The following is an 18,859-nucleotide window of genomic DNA, read 5'->3' as shown; positions in this document are numbered from 1 at the left end:
TCCTCCCTTTTTGTCTTGAATTAGAAATTGTTTCCTGGAGACAGTGAGGGCCTGCAGATGCTGGAGATCAGAGTCGAGAGTGTGGTGCTGGAAAAGCACAGCAGGTCAGGCAGTATCCAAGGAGCAGGAGAATCGACGTTTCGGGCATAAGCCTTTCATCCTGCTGTGCTTTGCTGGTACCATGCTCTCGACTTGGAAATTGTTTCTATTTGTGGGAAGGAAGCAACTGTAACAGCAGCCGTTACATGAAGTCTCAAGCTGCACAGGAAATACTAGAAAAATTCAGTTGTAAAGGGACCACAATTTCCAACAGTCCCTTGTTTTGAGAAGGAAATATCCTCTTTGGCCTCTCACAATGTAGTTCTTAAGCAACATATCAATTTCTAAATGTCAAGTTCCGCACTGTGGTTTTGTGATTAGATTTCATGGAGAAGATAGTGAAGCTATTGAAAGTGTCAATGTCAGGCTTTGGCTAGTTCCTGACGACAAAGTCTTACATCCTTATCCCAAGGGTTTGACTGATGCTATATACCAGGTTATGCCAGGCATGTTCCCTGAACGTGTGAATTGCTTGTTCCATTTCTCTGTGCTACTGTTACTGTGCCAATCCGTGCCACACACAGATGTTACTCCGAGGTACTGGCCCAACCTAGGATTGATTTGAAGTTTAGGGACAATGGGAGAATTGGGTGACCAAAACTGGGAGATGGCAGTAAGGGACTCATTCTGCGTGGAAATATTTATCCTCTGTTTTGAAACATTACATGTGGATACAGGGACCAGGATGTGACTTCCTATCGTAGTTATAACTCAGTGGGTTAGTAGTAAAACCTCAGCTTCCCAATGGGTTAAAGGTCACATCCCATTCGCTAATTGTGGACACCATCTTGCCCAGAGCAAACCCACCCAGACACAGGGAGAATGTGTCCACACAGGCAGTCTCCTGAGGCTGGAATTGGACTCAGGTTCCCGGTGCTGTGAGACAGCAGTGCTAACCACTGAGCCACCGTGCCACCACCCAACATGTAAGTGAGGTCGAACCAGGCAATAAAGTAACTGCCACCATGCAGAAAATTAGCATTGGCCTAGAATAGATTGCAGACAATGTCAACAACTAACAAAATAGTACGAGCACGGAAACACATGGTACAAATGAGGATTGAAGCAGGCGGTGAGAGAATCAAGGTATCCAAAGCTGCGGCTGTAAACCTTATGAATTTCTGGGAGCAGCATTTCTGAAGTGACCCACTGATTCTTGGCATTCCGACTTTGGAGAATCCTTTCAAGGAAAAAAAATTCTGCATCATCCTCTCGCTTTGCCCCCAGATGGATGAAGCACAGCACATTAGTGATTACCAACAGCAAGAAATATTCAAGTCAATGAATACAGATATCTAAATAGAAAATGTATTTTTTTAAAAATTATAGCTGAATTAGTGGTTGCAAATCTAGCAAAGGGGGTTTAGAAATTTCAGCCAATGAGAATTTACGTCACCAGATCAAGCAATGGAGGGCTTTTAAAGACAAACATTTTGTTATTGGTGTGCTTTCTAACGTGGAGAAAGAGAGGACTGCAGACGCTGGAGATCAGAGTCGAGAGAGTGGTGCTGGAAAAGCACAGCAGGTCAGGCAGCATCCGAGGGGCAGGAGAATCAACATTTTGGACATAAGCCCTTCATCAGGAAAGGGCTCTTGCCCGAAACGTTGATTCTGCTGCTCCTCGGATGCTGCCTGACCTGCTGTGCTTTTCCAGCACCACTCTCTCGACCTCAGTTGATAATGTTATTGCTTTTGTTTGGTGAGGCTGGGGGAATGGGGTGAAGTGGAAGAAAAGGATCTGTCGAGCTATACCCATATGAATGGAATTGTTTTGTGTGAACACCATTTGGTATTAACCTTTGGAGTACTTAACACAGAGTGAAGGAATGACCTTTTTAAACTGAGATAAAAAGGGGTTTCTCCAGCCAGACAGTAGTTAATCTGTGGAATTCATTGTTTGTGAAGGTTGTGAAGGCCAAGTCATTGAGTGTATTTAGGTCAGAAATCGATGGATTTGTGATTGGGAAGGGTTTTGGGGAGATTTATCGTCTCACTAATTGTGATGTTGGAATAACTGTTGTCCCCCTGCCTAATCTTTTCGGGAACATGACTTCTATCTTCTGAAGTGCTGCGTTGATAAAAAGGGTAAAGTCACCAATGTCTAATCAGACCATAGGCCTGCTCTCTCATTCAAGAGAGAGAGAAAACCTGGTGGTGTTTCAACCTGAGGGTCACCCCACTTCAGGCAAGGGGAGAGCTCTTCATGGTAACCTCAGCCAGTGCAGGAGTTGAACCCAGACTGTTCTGTGTCACAAACCAACATTCCAAGCTAACCTGCCCCTATAGGCACATATAGTGTTATGTCAACTTCCAGAACAGTGACTCAGACTGCTTTTACATCAGGTTTCACGTTACATGGGAAATTCTTGAAAATTCAGTTTCAAGGGGACCCTTCAGAGATGCAGCTAACCTTCTGAGTGGTGGTGTCAGCAAGTTAGTGGAGAGCCAATGCACCCGGCCCAACACTCCATCTCATAAAGGGCCTTTCTCAGAGTATTACTGCTCCCAGTCACTGTCAGATTGGCCAGGGTATCACTACTCCCACACTCTATCAGCTGGGATTCAAAGTGGGGTGGAGGCTGGGCGCGGTCTACGTTGCTTCTGTATGGAACGCCCGGGATTTAGGATCCCGTGGCCTGAAGAACAGCCAAGGGCAGAGGCATTGCTGGCAGTGCCACCAGGAGCAATGGCTGTTGTTGGAAATAATTCGAGGTCTTCATCAGGGTTTATCGCTGCATTCCTGAGCACAGGGGAGTGGAGGGTGGGTTGTGGTCGCAGGAAGAGTCTGAAGGGTGTTGGGGGATGGCGGAGGGCGTAACGCAGAGGAAGCGAGGGTTTGAGCTATAGGGAGAAGGTGAACAGACTGGGGCTGTTTTCTCTGGAAAGTCAGAGGCTGAGGGGTGACCTTATAGAGGTTTATAAAATCATGAGGGGCATGGAAAGGGTAAATAGAGAAAGTCTTACCCCTGGGGTGGGGGGAGGAGATGAGAACAAGACAGCTTAGCTTTACGGTGAGAGGGGAAAGATTGAAAAGGGACCTAAGGGCAACATTTTCACGCAGAGTGTGGTGCGTGTATGGAATGAGCTGCCAGAGGAAGTTGTGGAGGCTGGTACAATTGCAACATTTAAAAAGCATCTGGATGGGTGTATGAACAGGAAGGGTCTAGAGGGATGTGGGCCAAGTTTGGAAAAATGGGACTAGATTCATTCAGAATGGTTGGCATGGATGAGTTGGACCGAATGGTCTGTTTACATGCTGTATATCTCTGTGACAGCCATACGCCAACCCAACCATCCAATACTGGGCCCCTCCACTGGATACAGACTGGCTGACAATGAGGGACACCTCCTGGTAGGACATTAGTGTGTGGGAGTTGGGATGAGAGAGTCAAGTGAATCCCATTCACTCCAGTAGGCACCATTGGATATTCCAGTCAATTCAGGGACAGTTGCAGTCAGTGACTGATTAACAAACCAATCTGACATGTGACTGAATGTGGGTGAAGTTTTACTAGCAGCACTTTCCAACTTAGATTCCATCATAGGGGCTTCCCCTACTCTTAGCTGACTGACATGTAGCTCCAGGGATGACCACTATCGTTACCATTGTGATGAACTGGATTAAAATCTACTGGATCATCCTGTCCTCTGCTGATGATCCAGCAATTACTGACCCAGTCACTCTCAGTTTATTGATCAGACAATATCCTCCCTCATTGTCAGCTTAAAGGTCAGGGAGTTAGTGTTCCCAGACAGAATTAGTTTATCGATCCAACAAGTACCACTCCGAGACACTGTCAGGATATTGATCCTGTCCCCACTGACTTGCAGCACATTGTTCCTCAGTGAATTAGGACTGCTTATTAGTGACAGGAGAGTTGCTACCCAGAGTCACTCTCAGTTTATAAGTAGTCAGGGAATGAAGGACGCCAGTCACAAGACTCCATTGATGATATATTTACTGTTCAGTGATTCTGTTTGCCTGCTACTGAGTGCCAGCAGCAACTAATAATCTCTGATCAATAGCCTTTTATACAGACTTCAGTCACAGTTATGTTATTGATCAGAATTCCAGTGTCTGGTCACTGTGAGTCTATTGATCACGGAGTCACTGAGCCCAGTCATTGTATGTGTATTGACCAGAGAGTGATGCTCAGCCCTCCCCAGACTCTTCAATCACTTGATTAGGGAACCACTGCCTCAGTTTGACAGTTTATTGCCTCGGGACACTATTTTGCCACTCATATTCAATGTATTGATCAGGGAGTTCCTGCTCTCTGTCAGTTTATTGATCAGGATGTTGCCAGCCCAGTCACTACCAGTCTATTAATGATCAGGGGAATCACAGTCCCAGTTACTGCAAATTTGTTGGCCAGGAAAATAATACTGGAGAAAGTGAGGACTGCAGATGCTGGAGCTCAGAGTCAAGAGTGTGTTGCTGGAAAAGCACAGCAGGTCAGGCAGCATCCAAGGAGCAGGAGAATTGATGGTTCGGGCATTAGCCCTTGATCAAGCCTCTCCTGATGAAGGGCTTATGCCTGAAACGTCGATTCTCCTGCTCCTTGGATGCTGCCTGATCTGCTGTGCTTTTCCAGCATCACACTCCTGACTCAGGAAAGTACTACCCCCACTCACTGTGAATCCATTGTTGATCAGGGAATTATTACCACCAGATGTTGCTAGTCGTTTGATGAAATGAATCACCGAGTCCAGTCTTTGTCAGCCCATTAGTTATGGAGTTCCTATCCCTGTGACTTTTAATCCATTGAAGGCCAAGTGATTATTGTCCACTGTCAGTGACAGTCTCGGTATAAAGGGCATGACCATTGTGCCATTCAATATCAGTCTATTGACCTCCAGTCGCTGCCATATTGTCAGTGAATTACCAGCCTCAGTCACATTCAGTACAATGATTAGCACTTCACCTACACCCATGTTTCCCCATGGGTTCGAGTACAAAGAAGTTGGAGTTTAGCCCGCAGAGTATCGACTATGATTGTGAAGTCACAGTTGGGTTTATCTAAAATATTCATTCCAGCATTGATGGATGGCATAGTCATCCTGAAGATATTGTGGCTGAAGAGCATTTGTCTGTTCAGTTCTCAAAGAGCTTTCCATGATGGTTATCATACTACCAGCTCTCTCAGGGTTGTCTTCCAACCACATGTCCCTTATCTTTGGGGTTTTGATGTCAGCCTGGAGTGTGTTCTGACCTTGAGTTATTCTGCCAGGCAAACGATCGTTGTTCCAAGGAGGTCTCATTGCTCTTAAGCCAGTCCTGCTGACACCAATAGTCTCTGTGCTAGTGTCTGCTACAGCTGCTTTTACTCCATTGCACTATTCCAGAATTGAGTTGGATGCTTGAAGATTTCCCAGAGCTGCATTTGGAATTCTTCTCAGTGCTCAGCTGCTTTGGGGCTTGGAAACTGGTGTTCTGGAACCTTGGTCCTTGCAATGTCTTTGTGCTCGGTGCAAGTTTATTACTGATTGAACACGTGGATGGTCTGTTGAGGTAGATATCAATGCCCCTGCATGGATTGAGTGATACAGACATCATTTAGGTCTTTAACCTGAACAATGGTATTATCCAAGAGGTGTCAGTGCTTTGATCTAGACCAAACCACAGGAGGTGTTTGTCTTTCTGACTGAATGTGGTGCTTGTTATCAAGTGACCACACTGAGTATGCAATTTCTGTTGGCTTTTCCAATGTCAATTTTTCCAGAGGTCTCTCTCCAGAGACCGGAGTCACTTCCAATCCAGGATTTTTGGCCATCTCTTTCAAATGAGAATAATGATCTTCAATGAAATGGGAAATGGCTGATATGGCCAACTGGAGATCAGCAGACTTTATACCACATAGGGCACTCGTTGACATGTGGGAAGCCCCCTCATGTCTTTATCGCTCAGGCCACGTCTTCTTCATTTCGTGCTTGCACTTTTCCTCTTCCTATGTCATTGTCAGCTCTTGAAATGTCAGGATTGTTCCCACGGACAGTGCCTTCCTCTGGTTCAATCCAGAGCAATGGTCACCCAAGAATTCATGTCAATGTTGCATTTCATCATGGTGGCTGTCCGTCACTTTGTTCTTTTGGAGTGACAGTGAGAATTTCATTATAATCTGAAATATGATAACAATCTTCCTTTGCACCTTCATTGGAATCAGAGTCCAAGGTGTGAAGGAAGATTTTTATTTTATTTGGACTAAAGTGAAGATGTTGAAGGAGTGGCATAAGGGTTTTTGGCTGAGACGGAGGGGTTGTCTCATGAGCCTTTCACAATCGGGAAGTTTTGGCAATCCATCCAAGGCCCTATTCTAGTTGGCAAAGCTGGTGTTGTCAAGGGTGACTGCCAGCCTTTACTCTTCCATAGTTACAGTTGGATCAGCCATGATCCTATTGAATGGTGAAATAGACTTGAGGGGCCAAATGGCCCTACTCCTGTTCCAAACTTGCAAATTTCTCAGGTGGTACAATATTGCCTCCCTCCTCGTTTGTTTCTTCAGCTGCCTCTGCCCAGGAAGGAGGGTCTCACTAAGACTGGTGACAGGAAACCCTTGAATAGCTGACCTAGTGTAGCTGAGGTCATCCTTCCAGGGGGCACAGTATGACTTCAAGAGGAGTCTCAGTCATGCCTTTGTGGCCCAGACAAAAATGCAAGAAAAATTGCTAAGGCTGACACCAGGAACTCTTCGTTACATCCATTCATCGACCTGACCAAAACATTTAACTCAGTACATTGTGACGTGCAGTTTCGAGGGAGGAGACATCAACACTTGCGCGTGAAATGGGTCACCTGTAAAAATGGTGTGGATTTTGAGAGCTGCCTGAGAGCTAATTACTGTAAATAAAAATCAAGGCGTGGTTTTAGAATGCACTCAGCAATTTTGTGCGACTGACCAGCCAGGATGGCTTTGAAATGTTCAGTCCCTGCTCCTGTGGAGAGGAAAGATGGCATCGGTTAGAATTGGATTCTCTTCCAGTCTCAATGAGAAGAATTATGAGATAGCCACCACATTCATCGAAGCAACCTGAACAACTCTGTTCTGTTAAGTGTTGGTAGAGGGTTGCTGCAAGCTGCATGGCACCCCAGGCCTCATTGAGAACCAGAAGAGCTAAAGAAATAATGAGGGTCTTGAAAGCCCATTTGAACTCTCTATTAACATAATAAATGGAGCAATATGTGTTTAACAGAGCTCAGAAAGAGAGGGAGAGCATTGATAAATGTGACTACATTGAATCTTGTGAATCTGGGCAATTGAAATTTACCCTTGGTTGGTCAGATTATCTTCAACATTAAAGATCCTGCAGTGAAAGTTTGTCCGCTGAGAGAAAATACATATACTCTTGGATAGCTATTGGTGGACAGCAGCTTTGAGGTTGTCAATCATCAGCTCGACCATATTACTGACAGAATGGATGAGGCTTTATATTGAGAGACAGTCCAGTTCTAACAAGAGCAACACAATGGAATAAAAATAAATATTTCTAGAAGGGCCAATAGCAAGGTCAAGCCCAGATTACAGGTTGTACGTGTTGCAGAAAACACCATATGAGAACAAGGACACATGTTCAGCATGAGGGAGGCAATGTTCTAACTGCAAGAAGCGGAGTCACTTTGCAGTATAGCATTTAAAAAGATATTCAGAAGGTATAGGAGGTTGTTTTAAAAGAAAATTAGGAAGACCAAGAGGGACTATGAAATACCTTATATAGATGGGATCAAGGAAAACCCTAAGGCTATTAATAAGTATATTAAGGATAAGAGGATTACCAGGTTAAGAGTGGGACTGTTCGAGACTCTCGGGGCATCCTGTGCTTCGAGCCAGTGGACATAGGTGAGGGTTGTAAATGAATATTCCTTACAGAGGACTAAGACCTTGTAGCTGGGGATCTCAATTGGGATGATGAGGTTCTAGAACATGTTAAGATTAATAAGGAGGAGGTATCCAATGTTTTAGTCGGCAAAAAGGTACATAAGTTCCCAGGGCCTGATGAGATGTAGCCCAGGTTGCTATGATGGACAATGGAGGAGATTGTTGGGGCTTTGGTGGATATATTTAAAACTTGACTGACCACAGGTGAAGTGCCAGATGACTGGAGGATATCTGTTCAAAGAGGGCAGCAGGGATAGGCCAGGTCATGGACAGACCAGTTAGTCTAACGTCAGTGCAAAGGAAATCATTGGGAAAGATTCTGAGGAACAGGGTTAATGAGACAGGGATTGATCAGAGTTACTCAGCATGGATTTATTAGCGGAGGTTTTTGAAAAGGTAACTAAATATATTGATGAGGGTAGTGCAGTTAATGTGGTTTCCATGGACTTCAGTAAGGCCTTTGACAGGTTCCCATATGGAAGGCTGGTCCAAAGGTAAGAGCCCATGGAATCCAAGGCAGGTTGGAAAACTGGATCCAAAATCGGCTTACAGATAGGAGGGCAAAGGAGGTTTACTTTTGTGACTGGAAGCGTGTGACTAGTGGTATACCACAGAGATTGGTGCTGGGATCCTTACTGCTTGTTATTTACATTAAGAAAGTGAATGCAGAGGTATGTTTGCAGATGACACCAAAATGGTTGACAGGAGGATGGACTCAGACTAAAGTCTGACATTAATCAGCTGGTAAATTGGACAGAGCAATGGCAGAGAGAATTTAATCCCAATAAGTCTGAGGCAATGCATTTTGTGATGTCCAATGAGAAAAGTATATACACAATGAATGGTATGTCCCTGGAAGTATTGACAAACAAAGGGACCTTGGTGTACAAAGCCATAGATCCCTGAGGTGTCAGCACAGGTAGACAGGGTGGTGAAGAAGGTATTTGAGATGCTTGCTTTCATTAGCTGGGGTCTAGAATATAGGAGCAAGGAAGTCTTGTCACAACCTTATAAAACATTGGTTAGACCACAGATGGAATACTATGCGCAATTTGGAAGGGCATTATTGCACTGAAAATGGTGCAAAGCAGATTTCCCAAGATGTTGCTTGGGATGGAAAGTTTCAGTTATGAAGAGAGACTGGGATAGGCTGGGTTTGTTTTCCCTGGAGTCGAGAGGGCTGAGGGGTGATTTGATTTACAAATTGAGAAGTATAGACAGAGTAGGCCATGAGAATCTCTTCCCCAAGGCTTCCATGTCTAGTACTAGACTAGCAGCATGGTAGCTGGGAAACAACCGAGACAGCTGAGGTTAGGCAGATCTTAATAAAGCTTCAACGTGAGATCTCACTACTCTGTACTAACCATGGTAGAAATATGGCCACAAATTGCCAAGGCTTTATTAACCTTGTTGCAAAAGGGATACTGGCAAGCAAAGCTGGTTGGAACTTGCTGATAATTTTTTTTAATTTCAAAAATTTACTTTATTCATAAAAATATTTTGATGATCTATACAATTAGTCATGCCATACATACATAAACATTCCATTTCTTTGCATACAGAGATCAAGTAATCATTCATATATACAGGTCTGTACATTGACCATGCATATAGTTAGCTGATGTGTCTGCGGAGCCCACTTACTGCGTGGGCCCCCTGTTCTTTGGCAGGCAGACATTACACGGTGGTCTTTCCCCACCGCACCTTGGCAGCAGCTGCAAGCTTCAGCGCGTCCCTCAACACGTAGTCCTGGACCTTGGAATGTGCTAGTCTGCAACACTCAGTCGGGGTCAGCTCCTTCAGCTGGAAGATCAACAGGTTTTGGACCGCCCAGAGAGCGTCCTTCACCGAGTTGATGATCCTCCAGGCACAGTTGATGTTCGTCTCAGTGTGAGTCCTGGGGAACAGACCGTAGAGCACAGAGTCCCGTGTCACGGTGCTGCTCGTGACGAACCTCGACAAGCACCACTGCATTCCTCTCCAGACTTCCTCTGCATAGGCACATTCCAGAAGGAGGTGTGTGACAGTCACCCCCCCCCCCCCCGCAGCCACTTCGAGGGCAGCGTTCGGTGCGGCTGAGAGTCTGGGCATGCATAAAGGATCTCACAGGCAGAGCCCTTCTCACCACCAGCCAAGCCATATCTTGGTGCTTGTTGGAAAGTTCTGGCGATGAGGCATTCTGCCAAATGGCTTTGACAGTCTGCCCAGGGAACCGCTCGACAGGATCCGCCCTCTCCTTTTCCCGAAGGGTCTCAAGGACGCTACGTGCTGACCACTTCCTGATGGACTTGTGGTCAAAGGTGTTTTTCTTCATAAATTTCTCCATGAAGGACAGGTGATACGGAACGGTCCAACTACTCGGAGCGTTCCGCGGCAGTGAGGCCAGGCCCATCCTTCGCAACACCGGGGACAGGTAGAACCTCAGTACGTAGTGACACTTGGTGTTTGCGTACCGGGGATCCACGCACAGCTTGATGCAGCCACACACAAAGGTGGCCATCAGGGTGAGGGTGGCATTGGGTGTGTTTTCTCCCCCGTTGCCCAGATCTTTGTACATAGAGTCCCTTCGGACCTGGTCCATCTTTGATCTCCATACAAAATGGAAGATGGCCCGGGTGACTGCAGCGGCACAGGTTTTGAGAATAGGCCAGACCTGTGCCACGTATAATAGCAATGACAGTGCCTCACACCTGATGACCAGGTTTTTTCCCACGATGGACAACGACCGTAGCTTCCATCTGCCCAGTTTCTGCCTCACTTTCTTGATACGCTCCTTCCAAGACTTGGCACACACCCCAGCCCCCCCCCCCCCCGCCCCGAACCAAATACCCAGCACATTCAGGTGGTCGGTCCTGACGGTGAAGGTGAAGGAGATGAAGGATTGGTTGGCCCAGTTCCCGAAGAGCATGGCCTCGCTCTTGCCTCGGTTTACCCCCGAGACCCATTCGAACTGGTCACATTTGCACATGAGTCTGTGCACGGAAAACAGCGACGTCATCCATGTTCAGGGAAGCCTTAACCTGCAGGCCCCCGCTGTCAGGAATAGTCACCCCTCTCAGGCTCGCATCCTTCCTGATGGATTCGGCAAATGGCTCTATGCAGCACACAAACAAGGCAGGAGAGAGAGAGCAGCCCTGCCAGACTCCAGATCTGACTGGGAAGCTATCTGATTCCCACCCATTGATTGAGACTGCACTGACAATGTTGGTGTAGAGCAGTCTGATCCAATTGCAGATTCTCTCCCCAAAGCCCATTTTGGGGAGAACATCTCTCATATACCTGTGTGATATCCTGTCAAAGGCTTTCTACTAGTCCAGGCTGATGAGGCAGGTGTCCAACCCTCTGTCCTGCACGTAGGCGATCAAATCCCTGAGGAGTGCGAGAATCTCAGCGATCTTCCTGCCCGGCACAGTACAGATTTGGTCAGGGTGAATCACCGACCCCAGAGCAGACCTGACCCAGTTGGCGATGACCTTTGCCAAGATTTTGTAATCTGCATTCAATAGTGAGATTGGTCTCCAATTTTTGAATTCCTCCCTCTCCCCCTTCCGCTTGTAGATGAGGGTGATGATGCCTTTCCTCATGGATTCACTCATGGTACCTGCCCGAAGCATACTGACATACACCTCCAGCAGGTCCTGGCCAATCAAGTCCCACAGAGCAGAACAGAGCTCGACCGGTAAGCCGTCACTTCTGGGAGTTTTATTCTTTTCAAAGGACTCAAGGGCCTTGGTCAGCTCACCCAGAGATAGCGGCTGGTCCAGCCTCTCTTGTGTTCTGTCATCTAAGACCTCCATGATAGAGGACAGGAATGACTGGGAGGCCGCACTGTCAGTTGGCCTCGAGTCATACAGACTGGCATAGAAGGATTTGCTGATCCTCGTGACGTCAGCAAGTTTGAGAGATACAACTGCTTTTTCAAGCTGTTCATGAGAGCTCGCCCGAGGAAGTTGAACAATAAAGTACGACTGAAGATGACTGAGGTTAAGGTCATGGAGTCATAAAATGGCTTTGTCCTGATAAGGTGCGAGCTGCAACAGGGATACAGAAACCAGCAGATATGAAACCAATAGAGCAGCTTGTTTCATTTTGTGAGCTATGGTAAGCTCTTGCCTGAACCAGAGTGTGCAACTTTATGCAAATTCACAGAAAAGCATGTCCAGTGATAATGAGCCACAGTGCAGGTTTGTAAGTCAAATGTCAGGCTGTTCACTCACACAAAGATTGATGGCAGAAGCCCATGACCTGAACACTGCCATGTTGGAATCAAGGGAGAGCCAACAATGAGCGGCTGTGAGGGGACGGGACTGTCACACACCTCCTTCTGGAATGTGCCTACGCAAAGGAAGTCTGGAGACGAATGCAGTGGTGTTTGTCGAGGTTCGTCCCGAGCAGCTCCGTGACGCGGTCTGTTCCCCGGGACGCTTACTGAGACAAACATCAACTGTGCCTGGAGGATCATCAACTCAATGAAGGACGCTCTCTGGGCGGTCCGAAACCTGTTGATCTTCCAGCGGAAGGAGCTGACCCCGACTGAGTGTTGCAGACTGGCACATTCCAAGGTCCAGGACTACGTATTGAGGGACACGCTGAAGCTTGGGGCAGCTGCCGCCAAGGCGCGGTGGGGACTGTGAATGGGCTCAGTAACACCACAACAGACTGAGGCTGGGGAACTGGATTCCCAATGCGAGGCCATCGGTATCATTGTTGGCTCTCTCTTGATTCCAACATGGCGGTATTCAGGTCATGGGCTTCTGCCATCAATCTTTGTGTGAGTGAACAGCCTGATATTTGACTTACAAACCTTCACTGTGGCTCATTATCACTGGACATGCTTTTCTGTGAATTTGCATAAAGTTGCACACTCTGGATCAGGCAAGAGCTTAGCTGAAAATGTGTTGCTGGAAAAGCGCAGCAGGTCAGGCAGCATCCAAGGAGCATGAGAATCGACGTTTCGGGCATAAGCCCTTCTTCAGGAATGAGGAAAGTGTGTCCAGCAGGGAGGGTAGGGAGGAGGGACTTGGGGGAGGGGGGTTGGGAATGCGATAGGTGGAGGGAGGTCAAGGTGAGGGTGATAGGCCGGAGTGGGGGTGGGGGTGGGGGCGGGGGCGGAGAGGTCAGGAAGAAGATTGAAGGTTAGGAAGGCGGTGCTGAGTTCGAGGGATTTGACTGAGACAAGGTGGGGGGAGGGGAAATGAGGAAACTGGAGAAATCTGAGTTCATCCCTTGTGGTTGGAGGGTTCCTAGGCGGAAGATGAGTCACTCTTCCTCCAACCATCGTGTTGCTATGGTCTGGCGATGGAGGAGTCCAAGGACCTGCGTGTCCTTGGTGGAGTGGGAGGGGGAGTTAAAGTGTTGAGCCACGGGGTGGTTGGGTTGGTTGGTCCGGGTGTCCCAGAGGTGTTCTCTGAAACGTTCCGCAAGTAGGCGACCTGTCTCCCCAATGTATATGAGGCCACATCGGGTGCAGCGGATGCAATAGATAATGTGTGTGGAGATGCAGGTGAATTTGTGGTGGATATGGAAATTCCCCCACTTCCCTTGGGGCCTTGCAGGGAAGTGAGGGGGGAGGTGTGGGTGCAAGGTTTGCATTTCTTACGGTTGCAGGGGAAGGTGCTGGGAGTGGAGGTTGGGTTGGTGGGGGGTGTGGACCTGACGAGGGAGTCACAGAGGGAGTGGTCTTTCCGGAACGCTGATAGGGGAGGGAAGAGAAATATGTCCCTGGTGGTGGGGTCTGTTTGGAGGTGGCGGAAATGACGGCGGATGATACGCTGGACATGGAGGTTGGTGGGGTGGTAGGTGAGGACCAGTGGGGTTCTGTCCTGGTGGCGGTTGGAGGGGCGGGGCTCAAGGGCAGAGGAGCGGGAAGTGGAGGAGATGCGGTGGAGAGCATCGTCGACCACGTCTGAGGGGAAATTGCAGTCCTTGAAGAAGGAGGCCATCTGGGTGGTACGGTTTTGGAACTGATCCTCCTGGGAGCAGATGCAGCGGAGACGAAGGAATTGGGAATATGGGATGGCGTTTTTACAGAGGGCAGGGTGGGAGGAGGTGTAGTCTAGGTAGCTGTGGGAGGTGGTCGGTTTATAGTAAATGTCCGTGTTGATTCGGTCACCCGAGATAGAAATGGAAAGGTCTAGGAAGGGGAGGGAGGAGTCTGAGACGGTCCAGGTGAATTTGAGGTCGGGGTGGAAGGTGTTGGTAAAGTGGATGAACTGTTCAACCTCCTTGTGGGAGCACGAGGCAGAGCCGATACAGTCATCGATGTAGCGGAGGGTAAGGTGGGGGGTGGTGTCAGTGTAGCTGCGGAAGATGAACATGGACATTTACTATAAACCAACCGACTCCCACAGCTATCTAGACTACACCTCCTCTATTGGTTTCATATCTGCTGGTTTCTGTATCCCTGTTGCAGCTCGCACCTTATCAGGACAAAGCCATTTTATGACTCCATGACCTTAACCTCAGTCATCTTCAGTCGTACTTTATTGTTCAACTTCCTCGGGCGAGCTCTCATGAACAGCTTGAAAAAGCAGTTGTATCTCTCAAACTTGCTGACGTCACGAGGATCAGCAAATCCTTCTATGCCAGTCTGTATGACTCGAGGCCAATTGACAGTGCGGCCTCCCAGTCATTCCTGTCCTCTATCATGGAGGTCTTAGATGACAGAACACAAGAGAGGCTGGACCAGCCGCTATCTCTGGGTGAGCTGACCAAGGCTCTCGAGTCCTTTGAAAAGAATAAAACTCCCAGAAGCGACGGCTTACCGGTCGCCCTTGAAGCGGCTGTGGGGGGGACGAGACTGTCACACACCTCCTTCTGGAATGTGCCTATGCAGAGAAATGGAATGTTTCTGTATGTATGGCATGACCAACTGGACAGACCATCAAAATATTTTACGAATATTTTTGAAATTAAAGAAAATTCACTTATAGAGTATAAACTGACAGTGATGGCGTCAAAAATAACCCGATCAATAACCTGAAGGTCTGTAATTCCCTGATCATTAAACTGACTCTGAGTGGGGTCAATAATTTCCTGAGCAATAAACTAACACTGACAGCATCAGTTTGTGGCTCAATAAATTTCTGACTCCACCCAGTCTCAGGTTATTGATCAGGGAATTACAGATCCTCAGTTAACTGATCGAATAATAGTGACACCGCTCATTGATGGTCAGTGGATTAATAAACTGAGTTTGTTCATCACTCTCTTGCTGATCCCACTCAATGTAGGTTTATCCATCAGAGAATTCCTGAACCCACTCACTTTCAGTTTCGTGATCAAGGAATTATTAATCCACTCGTTTTATGGATTAATGAATGACTGACTTCACTCACTGTCGCATAATTGATCAGGGAAATACAGACCCTCAGTTTATTGGTCAGATTAGTACTGACCCAGACAGAGTCATCTTACAGATCGATAATTTACAGTGAGTGCATCAGTCTTCCATTGATGTATAAATTGTCAGTGATGGGGTCAGTAATTCCCTGATCAACAAACTGTGTGCCAATTTGTGGGTGAGAGAATTCCGGACCTCACCCACTGTCAGGTTAATAATCAAGGAATTCATAATCCACTCACTCATTTTATAGATGAATGAATTACAGACTCCAATCACTGTCAGATTATTACTGACTCCACCCACAGTCTGCCGTTTCCAGATCTATTATCTGACAGTCAGTCTATCGATGAATAAATGACTGGTTTGGGATTAGTATGATATAGTACGATCCATTTAATACGATGTTTCGCACCAGGTCCACCCTCAATCTGTATGTTTGGTCCCATGCGTTCTGGCTATTTCCCTCAACTTTCCCATGTGAAGTCTCCAGAGGATTTGGGAGGGGTTTGGGTAGGCTGTCTCTGATGGAAGAGATTGAGATCCTGATGGTGGGATGAGGTGGCATTTGGGGCTGGGAGCAGATATGGGCAGTGCCTTTGTGGGTACCTGGAATGGGGCACCTTGGTGACCATGGGCTGGTGTTGGAATGGCAATAGGGGTTACAATTGATGTTGGGAATGGGCGTAGGGGGTGACTGGATACACTCACTGGGTACTGAGTGGGGTGTAGGTATTTGTGGTGGGGAGTGAGTTCTGGGCAACATTCGACATTAGTCGTGGGCATTGGTTAGCTGAGAGCAGGGGCTGACTTGAGTTGGTGAAATTGGGATTTGAATAGAACTGGGGGCTTGGACAGGATTTGGAGAGGAGTCAGAGCAGGATTGAATAGGGAGGCAGGATTGGGGTAATTGAACCCCAAGCTGAAGTGCAGTACCTCCCTCCTGTGCTCCCCACTGCCCCCTCTTCAAAACCCCTGATGGAGGATTCAATCCCACCCTTACAACTCTCAGTTTCCCTGACCCAATTGGGAAGACCATGCTCTGAATTACAATTCAACAAGAGACTTTTCCTCTTCAATTATTACCCATTATTAGTTGCCTTAAAGTACAGCTTGTAGGGCCAGTTCAGAGGGTGGTTAAGAACTAACCATATCGCTGTGGGTCTGGAGTCACACATAGGCCAGACCAAGAAATAATGGCAGATTTATATCCCTGAACGACACTAGTGAACCAGATGGCAATCAGTAGTAGTTGTATGGTCACTATTTCTGGGACTAGTTTTTAAGGTGTGTGCGCAGGATATTTAAAGCAAAGTTGATCTCACACAGCAGACACTGATGGAGTACCAGTTGCTCAGTTGTAGGGAAAAATGCTGGGGAGTCAGGTGACAAGTCATTCACCACAGAATTCTCAACCTCTGAGCTGCTCTTGTCCTGGTCACTTTCTGGTCAATGAGAAGCTAAGGAGCAGGAATTGGTATTGCCATTGGTTGTTAACGAGGGATTGTTATAGTCAGTATGAATTCAAAAGGGAAAGCATTGCTTCACCAACCATATTGAATTTTGGAAAGATTAGATACTTGGAAGTGTATATGTGCTTCAATTGGATTAATGCCTTCAATAAGGCATTCTAAATTGACAATGACAAAGTTAGGAATGTGAAGTCAATGGGCAAGTGACAAGAATACATTGCTAGATGGCTTCCATGTAGAAAGTGAGGGGATCCTCCCTACAGGCCCCACTCACACAGGGAGCAAGAATCTCAGGTAATTCTCCCCCTCCCTGATGTATCACAGTGTTCGAAGCTTAGACTCTAACTTATCAACCAACATTTGCTCCAGACATGGCAACTTTGGGTGGCATGGTGGCTCAGTGGTTAGCACTGCTGCCTCTCAGCACCAATGACCCAACCTCGGGTAATTGTCTGTGTGGAGTTTGCACATTCTCCCCGTGTCTTCATGTGTTTCCTCCAGTGCTATGGAAGCCTCCCACTGTCCAAACATGTGCAGGTTAGGTGGCTTAGCTGTGGGAAATGCATGGTTCCAGGGATGGGGTAGTTGGTTGGGTCTGGTTGGGATGCTTCTTGGTGGGTCAATGTGGACTCAATGGGCCAAATTACCTGCTTCCACTCTGTAGGGATTCTATGATTTACAATGGTGTCCAACTCCCACATCTTGTAGTTACAGCACATTGCCTGGCATCTCTATTTTAACTTTAGTCCTTAATTTGTTTTTTTTTAAAAAGCTTCCCATTGGTCTTTTAGTTTGTAACCTAAATATTTCCCCTCCTTACCTTCAATCTAAAAGTAACGAACCATAGGGAGTTCATTTAGTAGCTGCTACCAACCAATGAGCTTATAGTTTACTTGTGATGTCATTCTTTTGTGCTGAGCCCCTGGTTGTGGGCCAGGATGGGAATGTGGTGCTGGAAAAACACAGCCAGTCAGGCAGCATCTGAAGGGGCAGGAGTGTCAATGTTGTGAGCATAAAGCCTTCATTAGGAACAAGGCTTTTGGCCCAAGGGGGCTGAGAGATAAATGGGAGGGGGGTTGGGTTGGGTTGGGGGGAATGTACCTGAGAATGCGATAGGTAGATGAAGTAGGGGGTGAAGGTGATAGGGAGGAGGAGATAGATGCGAAGGAAGATGGACAGGTTGGCTGAAGAGCTTCAGGGCAGAGGAGATGACCTGGTGGGGTGCAGTGAGAGAGACAGAGAGAGAGAGAGAGACTCACCGAGATCCTTGTAGAGAGAGGAGGAGAACCTCTTCTGATTACCATAGAATCGCTACAGTGTGAAAGCAGTCCATTTGATCTATTGAGTCCATATTGATCTGCTGAAGAGTATCCCACCAAAACCCACCCCCCTACCCTATCCCTACATTTCCTATGACCAATCCACCGAACCTGACCATTTTTGGATTATGGGAAGAAACCAGAGCAACTAGCATAAATCCACTCCGACTCGGGGAAAACATGCAAACTCCACACAGACAGTCACCCCAAGGATGAAATCAAACCCAGGTCCCTGATGTCGTGAGGCAGCAGTGCAAACCACTGAGCCATCATGACACCCCATAACTGTCCCTCAGTCAGCTGAGGCAACTACTTTATTAACCTTTTCACTAGACTACTGATTATCAAACTTTTAAAATGGAGAAAGGGGAGAAACATTTCCCAGTTCTAAGATGATAATCAAGAAACACAACTGGAAATTCAGTCTTCACTCGAAGAGTGGTAAGAACATGAAAAAGTTGGATCTAATAGTGGAGATGCATTTAAGAAAATGAAGGGAAAGGCAATGGAGGTTACAATAACAGATTTAGATGAGAAAAAGTCAGAGGAGACTTGAGTAGAGCAGAAACAGCATGGATTAATTGGGCCAAATGGTCCGTCTCTATGCTATGCATCTGATGTAATGCTCTGTAACCTTTGGAAAGCAGCCCTTCTGTCCATGTTCAGAGCATTGTTAAAATAAAGTCAAGAGTTGAGTGTTTCTGGCAGAATCCAAGCTTAATATCAGTGAATATAATGATCAGGTGGACCTTG

General features: G+C 47.0%; 1 protein-coding gene and 1 pseudogene across 1 annotated transcript in view; both read left to right on the top strand.

Moving 5' to 3' along the window:
• Positions 1-18,859, top strand: part of cd44a (CD44 molecule (IN blood group) a) — a 57,380-nt gene that overhangs the window by 16,845 nt on the left and 21,676 nt on the right. The window lies entirely within an intron of this gene.
• On the top strand, positions 1,105-1,398 carry LOC140493395 (guanine nucleotide-binding protein G(I)/G(S)/G(O) subunit gamma-7 pseudogene; annotated as a pseudogene).

Source organism: Chiloscyllium punctatum, chromosome 22, assembly GCF_047496795.1.
Source record: "Chiloscyllium punctatum isolate Juve2018m chromosome 22, sChiPun1.3, whole genome shotgun sequence".
Taxonomy (NCBI): domain Eukaryota; kingdom Metazoa; phylum Chordata; class Chondrichthyes; order Orectolobiformes; family Hemiscylliidae; genus Chiloscyllium; species Chiloscyllium punctatum.
The sequence above is the reverse complement of the archived record's forward strand: the minus strand, read 5'-3'. Positions and strand labels throughout refer to the sequence as shown.